Genomic DNA, 16,943 nt, shown 5'->3' with positions numbered 1-16,943 from the left:
AGATTAGTTCCGTTTCTGACCTAGAGTTTGGGCAACCTGACCTTTTGCCTATCTCCCGGGCGCCTGCATCTGTTTTGCCATTTGTTTATTCCGGTGATAAACAGAGTCACACTAGTTGCTCTCCCTGGGGACTGAGGGCCCTAAAACAGGAGGTGTCGTAGGAAGCAGACACGTTGTTTATGAGGCATTGTGGGGGTTTAACTTAAAACAAAGATTTACTTTTACGAATGAATAAGAAATGAATAACCACACAGATAAACAGTCATTGCCTATGTAGAAAATCATTGTCTATGTAATTTTCCCATCACACTTATAATGCTTGGGAACATATATCTACCTTTTAATGCTTGGGAACATATACCTACCTTTTAATGCTTGGGAACATATACCTACCTTTTAATGCTTGGGAACATACATATACCTTTTGACCCTCAGAAAGGTCCATATATGTTCCTTGAGGTCCAACCATGAGCCCTATGGTAGTGATGGCCAAACGAAGCTTCATGAACCAGTGTCTTTATTTTCTGAGCCCACTAGATGGCGCTCTTGGTTTTAAGAAAAAGGCCTAAGGCATTCTAATTCACTATGTTCTCAACCAATTCTGGAACAGAGAGCGCCATCTAGTGGGCTCAGAAAATAAAGACACTGGTTCATGAAGCTTCATTCGACCATCACTACCCTATGGGGTACGTTAGTATAGACTGTACCTTGGGGGAGAGAAATGGACCCCTACTGGACCCCTATTTCTGACAGTGTAGCGGTGCGCTACCCACTTCATCGCTCAGAGAGTCTAAAGGTTGCCTGTGCAGTATATGTTTGTTCACCGTGTCCATATGTTGTGTTAATCATCACTGTTTAATATCATGTTAACATTCATCAGATTCCCCACAGACACCCCGGGGCTTTCGTGCGCACACTTCAACATCTCACACTACGGGGAATTACGTGCTGCAGCTACTTTCATCCCAGATAATACGATGTAATATTCGTTTATCATTCATGTAACATACAGTCATATTTACAAAAGGAGTATACACAGTACAGAGAGTACATTGTTATACTGCTCATTTTAGCCTAACTTAGTATATATATCAATCTGTAAAAACGTTTATAGTAATAGCATCTGTATGTATATTCATAGTACATATTCACCTGTAAAAAATTCTATTTATAGTAATATCCACCTGTATGTTATATTCAGTACATATACAGCTGTAAATATTGTTCACAACACTTGTTATCTATATAGTATATTCATAGGACAAATCTATCGGTAAAATTCTGTTTATAATAGTATTTATATCTATATTCAATCACTACACATCCATGTCCTGCACTTATGGAACCATTGTTGCCTTGTACCTGTGACTGTGTAATGACAATGAAGTTGAATCTAATCTAATTTAATATTATGTGATTTTCGAAGCAAAGTAAAAGATAATTTTTAGAAAACTGTAAACACGGCCATTATTTCAGGTTTTTTTACATTTTTCTTTTTTTATTCGCGCACTAACAGTAAGAAAATATCGATTTCTGTACGTCTGTATTAGTGTTTGTACTTTGGTTGGTGTTGTTTTAGAAAGAGGTTTCTACCACACCCTCACATATTACGTATTTTCTATTTCTTTTATGTAATTTTTTATTTATTTTTTTATGTTCTGTGAAATTAACACACAAGCATAGAATGGAGGCCAATCTGCACACTCAGTCTTGCACACACTTTTAAAAACAAATATTCATTAACCTGCCTGTGAATGTGCGCACACACACACACACACACACACACACACACACACACACACACACACAGACGCATAATGTACAAGAAGCTGATGAAGCAGTGGCAGCCTTTGGGCTGAGGCAGATGATGGATGGAAGGGAGTTGATGACTGTGTTGGGTGGCTGCTCACTCCCTTTCCTTCTCCCTCTCACCCCTCCCCATGCTCTCTCTCTCTCTCTCTCTCTCTCTCTCTCTCTCTTTCTCTTTTAATGTCTCCCTTTCTCTCTGTTTCTCTTTCTCTCTGACACTCTCTGTCTCCCTGTCCCTTCCTCAGTCACACCTGTGTCCAAATGTGAGTGACGGAGGGTGGATCTGTCCTGCCCCCCGCTCTTCCTCCTTAGGGTGCCAGCATCCCCTGCATCCTCCACGGTCCGGACCCTGTACCACTCAGAGAACCGCAGCGGGACAGACGAGGTCGACAGAAAGGGAGACGGAGGGAGATAGACAAAGAGGGAATGAGATGGGGAAACTAGAGATGCTGGGACAGATAGAGAGATAGAGAGAAAAAAAGGGGGGGGGGGGGGGGGGCAGACACAGCCACACGATGAGACCAAAACCACTCTGAAGCTCCACTTAGGCCACCTCATTGGATCACACCAGGGAATGTTGTTCTGACATCCATGCAACTTATACCCACAATTCTTTTCTCTTGCTGATCTCTGAACAACAATTTCAACCCTCTCTCTCCCCTCTCGCTCTCTCTCTCTCTCTCTCTCTTCTCTCTCTCTTATATATATATATATATATATATATATATATATATATATTATTATTATATTATATTGTCCAAAGTTAACCATAGCCTCATGGGAGAACTTCATGTCAAAGAACTCTGACATTGTTGCTGCACCAGAAAGTGACAACCAATTAAACGGTGTGAGATGGTTATTAGGATTAGCACGGAGCAATTAATCTAATTGATCATAATAATGAGTCCCCACTCGTTCTCATTAGCCAACAGTTGTTAATTGTGTACATGGCTACTACCAGCTAAAGCAGGAAGGGGAATTAGGAACGGAAGGGAAGAAGGTAAATTTGGACGGGGGGGAAAAAAAGGGAAGGGAAAGCACAGTAAAATTTAAAAAAGGGGGAGGAATGGGGGAGAAGCACAATTTAATTGTGATTTTTTTTTTTTTGGGGGGGGGGGTGGGGTGGGGGTGGGGGGGGAAGGGGTGTTGGGGGGGGGGGTGGTTGATAGAAGACATGATGGACACCTCAATCCAAAGTCCAAAGTCAAACGCTGCCTGCCTCAGTACACTGGCTGACATTGCAGGGGCAGGTTGCAGAACTCGGCAGCTGCTCGGGGGAGCACAAACCCCTCTCTCATTTCCTGAAATGAGAGACTACAAAAGTAGTCTTCTCAGAAACAGGATTTTAATGGAGGGTTAGAGCCTGTTTCTTGTACTGTTGTGTGTGAATAACATCTATTTATTTATTTCTGAGGAGGTGGAGTTTTTTCTTCTTCCACATAACCAGAGCGCCCCCATGAGGCGGCGAGCCTGACCCGCCGACTGTCCAGAGGGATGAGCGTCACTTCGGGGACCTGGTGGGCAGTGCACCGGAGTAGATTAAGAGGGGGGGAAATTATTTATAAATTTCCCTTCAATTATTTATTGAGCAATTCCTCCCAGTGTTTGCTGAGGGGTTATTAAATATGATGCTGCTATAAGCTACTCAAAAGGGAGCACCGTCAGAGGACATCCCGGGATACTTTGAATTCCAGTTTCCTCAACCGGCGTTCGGAATGCAATTAAAAGGAGCGGCTCCTCAATCAATTTTTCTCACCATTTCACGTTCTTTTTTCCCTCCTCTCTTCCACTCTTTTTCATTTGTGTTCAGCAAGAAAAATGTGCAGTCTCTGGCCGAACAGTGTGTGTGTGTGCTTTTGTGTACACAGGCACTCGTGTATCCGTGGTGGAGAGGTAATGGAATAACTGCGACTCAGCTAATCCGATCTGTCTCTCTTCCCCCCGTGTCCAGCCCCTGTCTCCCTCTCTCTATCGCGCTCCCTCAGTACACGGAGAGACAGACCTCTGTCTGCTGGCTCGGGGACCGTCAATAGTTTTTCCAGATAGTGGCAGCAGCCTTAGCCAGGGAGATGAAATGTAGCCTTGGATTTAGTCCTTCTTGGCTCCCACAACAAGCCATCTAATAGGTTCAGGGAAGAGGCAAAATATGAGGGAAAGAGAGAGAGAGAGAGGGAGAGAGAGGGAGAGAGAGTCAGGTGGAAAGAGAGTACCTTTAGCTACCAGACAGTAGATGAACAATACTAAATCAACCTGGCTCACACTGATAACACACATATAGGGACACATATGCTACTACACGTGTCTCCTACAAATAGTACTTTCATGCATGCACACATACACGTGCACTGTAAAACTAAAAGAGAGACATTTAAAATGAGTACATGGCTCACAGGGAAGTGTGAGTCTGACATTTCTCAGAATCAGAATCAGAATCCGAATCAGAAATACTTTTTTGATCCCCGATGGGAAACTCTTTAATATTATAAATAGAGTAGAAATACAAATAAAGAAATAAAGGAATGTAAGGAATTGGATATGTACGGTATTTACATAAAGGAATGTTATTATACATTATTTACATAATTCACATAATTAAGGAATTGCAATGGTGAAAAGTAATTAATAATAATAATGATAATAATTGTAGTAGTTGAGAATTTGCACAAGTAGGCCAGGTTATTGCACAAAACAGATAATAGAGATAATATTGTCCAGTTTCAACCTCTCTGAGTGTGTGTGTGTGTCAGACACTCAGAGGGAGGAGTTAAAAAGTTTGATGGCCCGCAGGCCGGAAATGCCTTCTGTGCGCTCTGGGTGGCATTTTGGGAGAATGAGTCTATCACTGACTCATTCTACCAAAACGCAGTTCTACAGCCACGCTTGCTACTTGTTGCCCCTTGTAGGGATTCATTCCACCTGCTCTGTTCCCAAGAAAAGGAAAACAAATTTGAGGTGTGCGTGTGTGTGTGGTGTGTGTGTGTGTGTGTGTGTGTGTGTGTGTGTTGGTGGGTGGGGGTGGGTGTGTGTGTGTGTGTGTGTGCCTGTGCGTGTTTCCTCTTGCTTCAGGTGGCTCCTTTTACCAAAGAAGAAACATGGAAAACACAAACCACAACTATCATCCCTTTCCACATTTACCCACTCTCACAGCCTCTCTTGACTCGCCTCCCTCACTTCGCTCTGTGTGTGTGTGTGCGTGCATGTGTGTGTCTGCGTGTGTGGCCAGAGGGAAGAACACTTCACAAAACAAAAAACAAAAAAAGCCCAATAGTTTGAAAGGCGAATGCGAGAGGAGGCCGTCAGAGTAAAGAAAAATGTGTCAGTTAGTTGTAGAAATCAGAGCCGGGGACGAGGTCTGTGTGTTTTTGCTTTTGTGTGTGTGTGTGTGGTGTCATATCAGTTTAAGGTTTGCTTCAAATGACACATATGCACACATACACACACACACACACACTGCTCAATCAACACGCAGTGACAGAGGCTGGTGGTCTGGCTCATTTTAATGGAGCAACACTGACCCCTGCTGAATACAGACGTTTCTGTATGTGTGTCAGAATAACATAAGGCTACTACTCACAGCATGCATACCAGAGCCTGGGAAATAGTAGACTCAAGGGATAATAGGTGTTCAACAACACATTTACATCTTCATTCAAATGGAAATGTTCAGCGTCTCACTTCCTGTCTGGTCAGGTTGACACACTATGACGCTATATTCTTGAGAGTCTTTCTTGTGGCCCGACAATAACAATTAGAGAGGAGTTTAATGAACATCTTGTGTTCCTTCTCTTTTATTCGCCTCTCGTTGTCACTCTGCGGCCCGTTAAAGGCCACGCTCATCCTGTTGGATTTCAGTGGCATAAACTTTAAACGACTCCCGTCCCCCGCTCTCTTCCAAAGTAATGATGGTTCAGGAGCGTGAGCGGGGGTGCCTTCCGTGCGGCGCTCGAGGAGCGCCGACGACATTTTCAAATGGCAGTTTGGGGATTCGCCGGCAATTTCTCGGCTGATTGAACTCTCTAATGTCAGTTTGTTTTTGATTTGTGGCGCGGCGTGTGCACCAGCTCGAGTTGGAAGGGAAAACCAGGGTTTGCTGGAATAAGACTGAACAGTGGACGGGGACAGCCCTACTTAAAGTCTTTTAAGCTTCGTTAATAAACAGCTGACAATCTTTCATCTTGTCGTACTCGCCACAAAGAGTGCTGGGCTTCACTGAGTCCGCTGATGCTCCCAGTTCCTGCACATGAAGCATGTTGGGCCTAAAACTTTCCCAGGGTGCACCAAACCTTTTGAGCTGGTGGGCTTCTTTTTTTAACAGATTAGCAGCAGATAAATAACGACGGATGTGTATTCTTGGGTTTATATGATTAATCATGTGTTTTTTATTCGGTTTACTTTAGTTTCAGAGGGCTGCCTGAATGGAGTGATGTAAATGAATACCCTCCCCCGCCAAAATAGTAATTGAATTTGGGGGAGGGGCGTAATTGATCAGAATTCAGCCTAAAAAATCTGCATAGAAATGTTGGACAAGATAGAACAACATAATATACTTCTGCTAAATACAACATCACATTCATTATCAATTTCAATTGTTGTCATTGTATATCCAAAATACAAAAGACATGTTCTATTGGCTCAGTCTGCCACTTTATTAAAAAAGGTTTCCAGTGCTTGTGTATCATACTTTTGGACAGTCATCATAGAAACATGATGACTGGTTGTGTGACAAGGGCTGGGGAGAACAGGCAGCTAAGGGACAGCACTCGGATCACATGGAAATGCCAAATGTCACACTGACAGCACTCTAGCTCGATGGATTGGCGGATGGGGGAGGCATTCATATTTCAGCGGGGGGCAGTCCCGCCCCGGGCCCCTCTCCAGCCCCGCCCCTGATCCCCAACAACCTCAACTGTACTGGCAAAGGTTGTCATTCTAACATGACGTGGTGGTGAACATGGTCCAAACATGTCTGCTCTTAACATACTGATATTACTATAGCATTTAGCAGGGCTGCTAGCATAGCTAAGTTCCCAAAGTCACCAGTTTACTGCGGGGCCGGAGGGGGGGGGGGCACTTTTCAGGCCCAGGGAGATACGGGCCCAATACTCCATGGTGGTGGAAATTGGATAAATGAAGTTCAACAGTTCAGCTCTTACTATCCTGTCGTTTTTATTAATACCATGGTTCAACAACTAATGTAAAGGTTAAATAATAAGTCACTTAAGCTGAGAAGTTAAAAAAAAATATTCCACTACTCCACAAGGATACGTTGATAAATCAACAAAAGCAGAAAGAAATAAAGCATTTGAAATGTATCCTACTCTTCCACAAAGAGGCATACTGATCTAATGTTTAGGCTTCAGGTCAATATACAGTTCCATTGTGAATTACACCAACAGCATCAACAGCATCAGTAGCTGCCTACCAGTGCACTGGTTTCATGTACTGTCATATACGGCTCTGTCATACCTGAAATAAGTAATAATTAAATGAAGTAAATACTGAACCTTGTTTACTCTGGTCTCCTCTCTCCCTGTCCCTGTAGTCATGGCCTCCACATTGCAAATTTCGGGCTCATCATTTGCAGCTTGGGACTGGCTTATCTGCTGCTCAGAAGTTACAAAAAATAATTGAGAAGTCATTTTACTGCATACACAGCTCAAGCTTGAGTTCTGTTAACAATATTTGCATTGTATTTGCAAAGTCTTTGAATCACCATGTATTGCGTGATACATTAAGGCTAATATTTTGATGAAATGTAATATTTTTCTGGCGGAAAGGTTGACGAATGATTACGTTGCTGATGCTAATTATTCGGCCTAGGCTATCTCTAGTTACCAGTTGTGTTTGTCCTCTTGAAAATGAATTGGTAAGAAGGCACCATCCTCCTCCAGTGACTTTTCTTTTAAGCTGGCTTTGTCAGCCCCTCCTGGCCTCTTCCTCCCATCAGCCCTCTCGTTACGGTAGGGCCGGCCCAGCTATGGGTAACCTATCTGAGAAAACCTTTTGGAAAAGACGGGCTATGGGCTCACCCAACCAGCTCTCTCACATGGTACGACCCATGCAGATGCTGCGGTGTCAGAACGTGTGGCGCGCACATTTAGAGAAGGTCAACTAATGTGACAAATGTAAAAAAACAAAAACAACTGGCTGTCTTGATTTTAAACTGACTGACCAAAGACTCACACATTACTAGATCGTTCACCAGAAGGATTCCCAGAGTCTAGTCTCCAAACCACAATTTTGTCACAAAAAACACTTATCTTGCATTGCCAGACCTTCATCCACACCGCTGCAGAGGAGGGTCCGGCAAGTCCACACAGCATTCCGAGATGAGAGAAAAACATGCTCTCATTTATTGGCATTTCTTTAAACCAATCACAATCGCCTTGGGTGGGGCTAAGCGCCACACGTAGCAACAGTGCTTCTGCCAACAAGCCTCAAGAAGGAACTGGTTTTGGTGGAACATTTGCTCGTTCAAAAGTTGGTTTAGTTGTGCAGAAAAACTTGGATTTGACAGATAGTCTAGCTAGATGTCTGGATTTGCCCTGCAGAGATCTGAGGACCAGGTAACCAGAGTCCTCAGATTGGAAAGATAGTCTAGCTTGTGTCTGGATTTACCCTGCGAGATCTGAGGACCAGTAACCAGTCCTCAGATTGGAAAGATAGTTAGCGCTAGCGTCTGGATTTACCCTGCACGAGATCTGAGGACCAGGTAACCTAGTATCAGATTGGACAGATAGTCGCTAGCTTCGGGCATTACCCATGCAGGATCTGAGGACCCAGGTAACCATAGCCTCAGATGGACAGATAGTCTAGAGCTAGTTTGATTCCCTGCAGAGATCTGAGGACAGGTAACCATAGTTCAGATTGGACAGATTAGTTAGCTAGCGTCGGATATACTGCAGGGATCTGAGGACCAGGTAACCATAGTCCTCAAGTGGACGAGATAGTTAGCTAGCTGTCTGGATTACCCTGCAGAGATCTGAGGACCGGTAACCAATAGTCTTCACTCATGTGGACAATAGTCTAGCTAGCTGTCTGGATTTACCCTGCAGAGATCTGAGGACCAGGTAACCATAGTCCTCAGAATCGACAGATAGTCTGGGTAGCTGTCTGGATTTACCCTGCAGAGATCTGAGGACCAGGTAACCATAGTCCTGGAAAAAGAAAGGTAATGGACATCCAATAAAATTTTTAGCTGCACCTGAACAAACCAAAGAACTGAAACATCATTGATAGAGACTACAAAAACCCCCCTCTTGTTTTTCTTCTCCCATCCCATGTGTTCCTGATTTGATCATTAGTGGGTGGCCCCGCACCCTGTATTTAAGGAAGGCTGGAGGACAGGGACCTCCCTCTGTCAGACTGTAGCAGGCTTTTCACCACTGTGTGTGTTTCCTGTTGCCCATTTTCTGTTGAGTTTCTTGCTTTTGAGGATGGAGTAGTTTTCACAGCTTTGTTTCTTTGTTGGTTTTCATACTATGTTTGATAGTTAATGGGGGGAACTTCTGGGTCCAACGGCCCTTTGTGGGTTGCCCCGGGCTTCTTCCCTTCTTCTGTGGTTTTTGGCCAGACCTCCAGACTCCCATAGTTTTGTTTGAATCCTCAGTAGTTAATTTTTGTGACTTTAACTAATCCGCGGGTAGGGTGTCCTTTTAATATAATTGTTGAAATGTTGAGTTCTTTTTGTTGTTGCTGTAGCAGTAACACCACACCATTAGAAAGGGTTCTGTCGCTGGCACACATGTTCCCAAAACAGCCTGTTTCAATACGTCTGTACTTACTCTAGGTGCAAAAACTACTTTGGTGGCCATGTGCAGTGAAATAAAGGCCACCCTCAGCCCTCAGTGTCCCACTCTCTCATTGGCTGTAGCGCTCCAGCAGAGTCCCGGACCCCTCCAGATATTTAAATGCTAGATATCTGAAATGGGTCTGCGAGGCACCAGCAAGCCTCTCGTCTCCCAGTTTTCTCAACACATCGCACTCGAGCCAACGTCAGTCTGCCTTGCCTTGGGGCTTTTGTTGAGGGGGGGGGGCAGAAAATCAAGGCTAAAGTCCTGTAGTGGTAGCTTCAGGCTTCAAAAACATGCTCTAACAATTTTTGTATCACCAAAGCTGAATATTAAAAAATATATACAAAGCTGTTGTTGAATTGTTAAGTGTTCTTGTAAAAGTAAATAAAAAAGGATATCTCAACTACTTGGTAGAGGCAAGGAAATTTAAACTATACTTCAAATTACAGTTTTTTTTTTTTTAGTTCACAAGCTGGAATGAATTTCTCCTTTCTGAAGGAAAGTGAAACTGCAAAAAATAAGGCTGTTAAAGGGTTGACTAAAAAAACTCAGGTGGATATGGATATATGCATACATATACTGTGAACACACGTACACTCAATCACTGAAAAGAGAAATAAATGACAATAATCCACTCTGTGTGAGTGGAATTCACTCGGCATTCTCAGCTTCTTGACAAAGGAGACAGAGAAGTTGAAGCCGCTGTCTTTTGGTAGTGTGGGTGGGTATGTGCCTACAGCTAAACGAAGGGAAACGACAAGTCGGGGTGGCACTTTTCAATGTTCTGGATCCTCGTAGTGGTGCTGCTAGCAGCTCAACACCACATCTTATGCTTGGCTGGAAATGTTGCGTGTGTGTCGCATGTCAGTGACAACATATGAACTGATTAACATGGGGAGCCCTCCCCCCCCCGCTGTGCGCTGAGCGATAATTGTTCACACCGAGGATTACCAGAGCCATGATGGGATGTGGGTGGGGGACTGGAGGAGGGAGAGGGTCAAAGAGGTGAGGGAGTGAGAAAATGAGAGGGGCCGCACAAATGAAGGCAAAGAGAGAAAAACAAGCAAGATCAAGGGATGAAATCGAAAGGGTGGAAAACACGATGCACACACACACACAACATTAAAAAGGGACTTTGAAGAGATGGACTCCCACTTACAAAGGCACTGGCACACCCGATGATGATTAACAAACAGACGATCACTGTCCGAGGTTTTTTTAAAGCAGCATGGGAACTGCCGGGAATTGATTAGTTAAACTGCATTGTGATTCACAGTGGAAGGGGAGCTGTGTTGACTTTTAACGTGCAAATACTGTGTCCATGACAACGTGAACAAATTGCATTTGCAAAGTCAGTCAGAAAACGACAGACTTTTGGCTTCAGAAATGATCGATCACAACCGCTCCGGCAGCGTCAAACTGTACATAAAGGACGTTCCAAAGTCAGGATTTACGAGGAGCTGGGAATGGAAAACTACTTGTATTTAAAGTGCTGATAATAGCATGCTTTTGTTTTTTTTCCCTGCCAAGTATTTGTGTTATATTCTTTTTTTGTTATAGTTCACAATGTACTAGGTACTGTCGGGGCCCTCATACTATCTTGTCTGACTGGCTAGTAGTCCTTACCTAGGTACTGTCAGGGCCCTCATACTCTGTTCCTGACTGGCTCGTAGGTACCTTACCTATGTACTGTCAGACTCGCCCTCATACTCTGCTTCTGATGGCTTAGTAGTCCTTCCTAGGTACTGTCGGCCTCTACTCTGCTTCTGGCTGGCTAGTAGTCCTTACCTAGTGTACTGTCAGGGCCTCATACTCTGCTTCTGACTGGCCTAGTAGTCCTTACCTAGGTACTTGTCAGGGCCTCCTACTCTGCTTCTGAAGCTGCTAGTCCTACCTAGGTAACTGTCAGGGCCACTCCTACTCTGCTTCTGACTGGCTAGTAGTCCTTACCTAGGTACTGTCAGGGACGCCCTCATATCTCTCTTCTGACTGGCTAGTAGTCCTTACCTAGGTACTGTCAGGACCTCATACTCTGCTTCTGACTGGTAGTAGTCCTTACTAGGTACTGTCAGGGCCTCATACTCTGCTTCTGACTGGCTAGTAGTCCTTACCTAGGTACTGTCAGGGCCTCCTATCTGCTTAGTGACTGGCTAGTAGTCCTTACCTAGGTAACTGTCAGGGCACGCCCTCATACTCTGCTTCTGACTGGCTAGTAGTCCTTCTAGGTACTGTCAGGGCCCTCATCTCTGCTTCTGACTGGCTAGTAGTCCTTACCTAGGTATGTCAGGGCCCTCATACTCTGCTTCTGACTGGCTAGTAGTCCTTACCTAGGTACTGTCAGGGCACGCCCTATTACTCTGCTTCTGACTGGCTAGTAGTCCTTACCTAGGTACTGGCAGGGCCCTCCTACTCTGCTTCTGCATGGCTAGTAGTCCTACCTAGGTACTGTCAGGGCAGCCCTTATCTCGTTCTGATGGCTAGTAGTCCTTACTAGGTACTGTCAGGACCCTCATACTCTGCTTCTGGCGTGCTAGTAGTCCTACCCTAGGTACTGTCCAGGGCCTCAAATACTGCTTCTGACTGGAAGTAGTCTTACCTAGGTACTGTCAGGGCCACATCCACCTCTGCTTCGGACTGAGATAGTTAGTAGTCCTTACCTAGGTACTGGTCAGGGCCTCATTACTCTGCTTCTTGACTGGCTGTAGTCCTTTACCTAGGTACGTCAGGGGCACGCCCTCCATTACTTCTGCTTCTGACTGGCTAGAGTCCTTACTAGGTACTGTCAGGGCCTCATACTCTGCTTCTGACTGGCTAGTAGTCCTTACCTAGGTACTGCGCATGTTCAACCCCCAACAAAGACGGAACACAAGCGCGATGCCTCACAAAACAGAGAGCTCAACACACAGGGTGAAAAGAGGAGCTGCAGCAATGTGCAGTACGACAAACATATGGATATTTTTTGAAGATTAAACCATGTACATGTACATTTTGGTACAAGCTCTAAATATAATAAAAACACTTTGTCTTTAAACACACAAAGATGCAAAATTTGAAGTAAGAAAAACAGCATGTGATGGCTTGTACAAAAACATGAACAACGTTAACCCTTGTGTTGTCTTCCTGTAAAAATTGAAAATCAACACTTTTTTGGACACTTTTTATCGACATTTTAAAAAGTTTCTATTACGTTTATGTTCCTTTTTCAACGTCTGTCACTTTTTTTACGTTTTCAACACTACTTAACTTTAGTTTTAGTTATTTGGGGAATTTACGGTCAATAAACCTCATTTATGGGAAATTATATCTAATGTTTGACTTGATTATTTAAACTAAAATTAAAGGAATGGATGTTGATGATAATCACAGACTGGAATATGTCAACTTTTACTCAATACTATTTCAAAAACACTTACAAATAAATTTAAAATTGAATTGAAGTTTGTACTTCAGTTGTAGTTGATTTGTACTTACCAAAGAGCGTTGTGGGGAATCAATCATGTCATTTTGGGGAATTACAATTGGGTAGTTAAAAATAGCATTGATGTCGGAAAACGGGTCCAGAGGACAACATGAGGGTTAAAGAAAGCCTGGAGGTTCTCATTCTTGAGGATTAATATCTCACGATACCAATCCAAGGCAGACTGAAGCAGTTCTGTTACTATCAAGTACTTGTATATAGTGCTGCTTTAAAGGAAAAGGATGGTATCGTCAACAAATCCCATGAAAAGACAAAAACCACCAATGTGTTATTCCGTCCTGGCTGGGGCACTCAGCCTTAAACTGATCCAGTAGACCTCCATCTTTAAAAGCGGGTCACAAATATTAAGTTTCATTTCTACAAAAAGGATACGCCATTTCCTAAAACAGCTGGGCACTACAGCTTTTAGCAAATGCCACTCAACCAGAAATATCCAGAGACGATCTTGGGGTGATGGCAATGGCCCCTTCCCTACTTCCCTACTTCCCTAAGTCCTACCCCCTACTCCTGGTACCCTTGCTCGAACTACACTCATTTTCAAACTCTGCCTTTGTTTTGATTTAAACTACACACCTGTAAAGTGTAGTGACTGCATTGTGTACGGACTGTGCCTGAACTGGATCATAAAAAGGTGCCAGTGACCTAATTCAGCAGTGGCATGGCATGATCCCCACTTGTGTCTTGGATATATTTATACTAAGTACATGTTGTAGGGGTAAAGACCTACAGTCTGGGGAGCCTGTTTTAACTGCCAGTCTTACAGCTGAATGGTCACAGTGTCTGACAGTATGCTTAAGCAACAAAGGATCAGTCCATTTGGGGGGCTGAATGTCTAATTTTTAGATAGAATAGCTTGGTTTTTCCCAATAAATCATGACATATAGTCCATTTTAGTATAAACATCAGTCTATTAAAAGTAACAATAAGAAGTAAGAGTACACGTTGACGAAAATCAGAAGTGCAGAAACCTATAACTGGTGAGTCCTGGCCTGTGGACATCAAGTGTGAGTGTGCGTGTGCGCGGGTGGGGGGCAAAGGCCCGTTCTCTACCCCCTCCCCCCTCTTACCCCCTCACCCTACCTGTGACGTCCTTGCTGGGACTACACCCGTCTTCAAACTGTCTCAGCAGGTAAATAATGCATTTGTTGGGAACTATTTGGGGATTAAAAGATGTGATCACTCCTTATCTGAATAGCAATTTTGCTTAATGTTTCATTATATGGCCAAACAATTTTAAGGACAAAATAAAATTAGAACACTACTGAGAGAAAACCCTGCAGGCCTTCAGATTAATCTCAAAGGCCTCGTTTACAAGGAACTGGCGTGACCCTGTGGTGCTCCGCTCCATGCCAAAAGGTACCTTAGGGGGAGGTGTATAACAGAGCAGATATGTGAGGCCTTTTTACAATAGATTCTTAGTCATTGTGTGAACAGGGTAGAGTAGGAATATTCCGGGTTTGAAAAATGGATTTTCTTCTGTTACTTTGTCTGTCCACTGTTGCTGCACTTACACACAGCAAGCCAGGTTATGTGATTTCGGAAGCTTGTGCCAGACTTGAAGGACAAACAAGCGTCAAACTGTGAGACTGGCAGGGTAAAGACTCCAGCACAGCTATTATTACACACACACACACACACACACACACACACACACACACACACACACACACACACACACACACACACACACACACACATGCAAGATGTGCATGGCTGTCCATTGACAATGACAGTGTGAACCCCACTGGCATTGGTATGCTTGACTCTGGCTCTCTCTCTGCACACACACACACACACACACGCAGAGACATAGGCATTAATTCATTTTTCATAAAACAACTTCCAATGTCAAGTGGCTGCTCTCAATCCTGTTCAGAGTATGCCTATAAGAGGAGTCCTCATTTGTGTCAAGGGAACATATGCACAATGTACAATATTTATCATTCCAGCTGGAGTTTCCCTGAATTCCACTATTTATTATTGAGTTGTCTTCTTAAATACCTATTGAGCAGTATTTACCGAAAAACAGAGAGAACGCAAAAGCTAAAAGCAACAGTGCAGTTGACCTTGTTGCCTCGAGAATATTGGAATATTGACATTCTAATATTTCATGTCGGCTTTTACTGTGGATACATCTAAAGGGAAAAAAATACAAAATAACGAATGCGTATGAAGACTCTTCTTATATAGCGCTTTTCTAGTCCTAACTACTCAAAGCACAGGAACCATTCCCCGTTAACACACCGGCTCATCAGATAAACACTCACACACATTAGTACTTCGATGGTGTAGCATCAGGGGCAAATCAGGGTTCAGTATCTTGCCCAAGGACCCTTCAACATGGGACTGCAGGTCCAGGGATCAAACCACCAACCTTCCAATTGGCAGGCAACCACTGAAAACCACAAAAAGCTGTTGATCCAGTGTTGAGATCAGAGGCTGAAGATGAAGAAGGGACGATGTCAGTTGGTTCACCCCGGGCGTGACCAATAGCTTTATTTGCATAGCAACACAAAGTGTTATGTCTGGGAAAGTAAGATAAAACGTGATAATAACAATGGATCATTGATCAATGGAGGTTTCTAACAGAGAGGGTTTTAGTGGATGAAATGATGTTTTGTTGGTCCAGAGTTTAAGGGACTATAATGTAGACTTAGACTTAGACTTCTCTTTATTGAACCTTTTGGGATGACTCCCGAAAGGAAATTGAAAGTTCCAGCAGCAGTTTTAGCAAGAACAAAGAAATAAAAAATAGATAAAGACAGTGTAAAGACAAAAAAAACCCAATAAGAACACCATACATTATTATTATTAAAGTGACATTTTTGAGTCCAGTGTTAAAGTGATTAAGTGACCAGGTGTGAATTTAAGTCCAGGTGTGCATGTATGTATGTCTGTATGTCTGTATGCATGTATGCATGTATGTCTGTATGTCTGCATGTCTGTATGCATGTATGCATGTATGCATGTATGCATGCATGTATGTATGTGTGTGTATGTATGTATGTATGTGTATGTGTGTATGTATGTAGATTAGATTAGATTAGATTAGATGATGCTTTATTCATCCCACAGCGGGGAAATTCCTTTGTTACAGCAGCATTCTCTACCATGAAAGCAAAAACAAACAAACAAGTAAACACACAAGAAAAACAGGTAAACAACAGACAATGTGCAGAAAGGTAGACTGAAGCAAAGTAAGGTAAGGTAAAGTGAAGTGGCGTCACATGAGGTATTGTAAAGTAAAGTAAAGTAAAGTGCAGTTGCCATAGTACAAGAAAAACAACATGGCAGTGTTGTGACGCTAAAAATTAAGTTGAATATCTCGTTAAAGTGATAATGCTAAAGCAGGTAAACCATAATATAAGTTATATTCACCTGTGACCATGAATGATATTGAAAAAGTAAGTACTTGTAATGGAAAAATATAAATGCAGATAAAGTTATACAGAGTGTGTGGATTAAGTGAAAAAAAAGGAACAGAAACTACAACATTATCAGGTGGAGCAGGTGTTGGAGAGTCTGACAGAGACCGGGATGAATGACCTGCGGAACCTCTCCTTCTTACCCCGGGGGGTATCAGTCTGCTGCTGAAGGAGCTGCTTAGGGTCCCCACAGTGTCATGTAGGGGGGGGGTGTATCAGTCTGCTGCTGAAGGAGCTGCTTAGGGACCCCCCAGTGACGTGTAGGGGGTGGGAGGTGTTGTCCATGATGGATGTCAGCTTGGCTAACATCCTCCTCTCCCCTACTTTCTCTATGGGGGTCCAGAGGACAGTCCAGGACAGAGCTCGCTCTCCTGATCAGTCTGAGTCTGCTCCTGTCCCGGTCCGAGCTGCCCCCCCTCCAGCAGACCACAGCATAAA

General features: G+C 43.5%; 1 long non-coding RNA gene across 1 annotated transcript; it reads left to right on the top strand.

Annotated features, from left to right (window-relative positions):
• Positions 1–11,907: 11,907 nt before the first annotated feature.
• On the top strand, positions 11,908–12,580 carry LOC116705400 (uncharacterized). The gene is made up of 2 exons (XR_004335927.1): positions 11,908–11,991; positions 12,379–12,580. It is a non-coding gene; the product is annotated as an uncharacterized LOC116705400 (long non-coding RNA).
• Positions 12,581–16,943: the final 4,363 nt, after the last annotated feature.

This window comes from Etheostoma spectabile, chromosome 2 (genome assembly GCF_008692095.1).
Source record: "Etheostoma spectabile isolate EspeVRDwgs_2016 chromosome 2, UIUC_Espe_1.0, whole genome shotgun sequence".
NCBI classification, from domain to species: Eukaryota; Metazoa; Chordata; class Actinopteri; order Perciformes; family Percidae; genus Etheostoma; species Etheostoma spectabile.
Note: the sequence above shows the minus strand (reverse complement) of the source record. Positions and strands in the feature narration are given on the sequence as shown.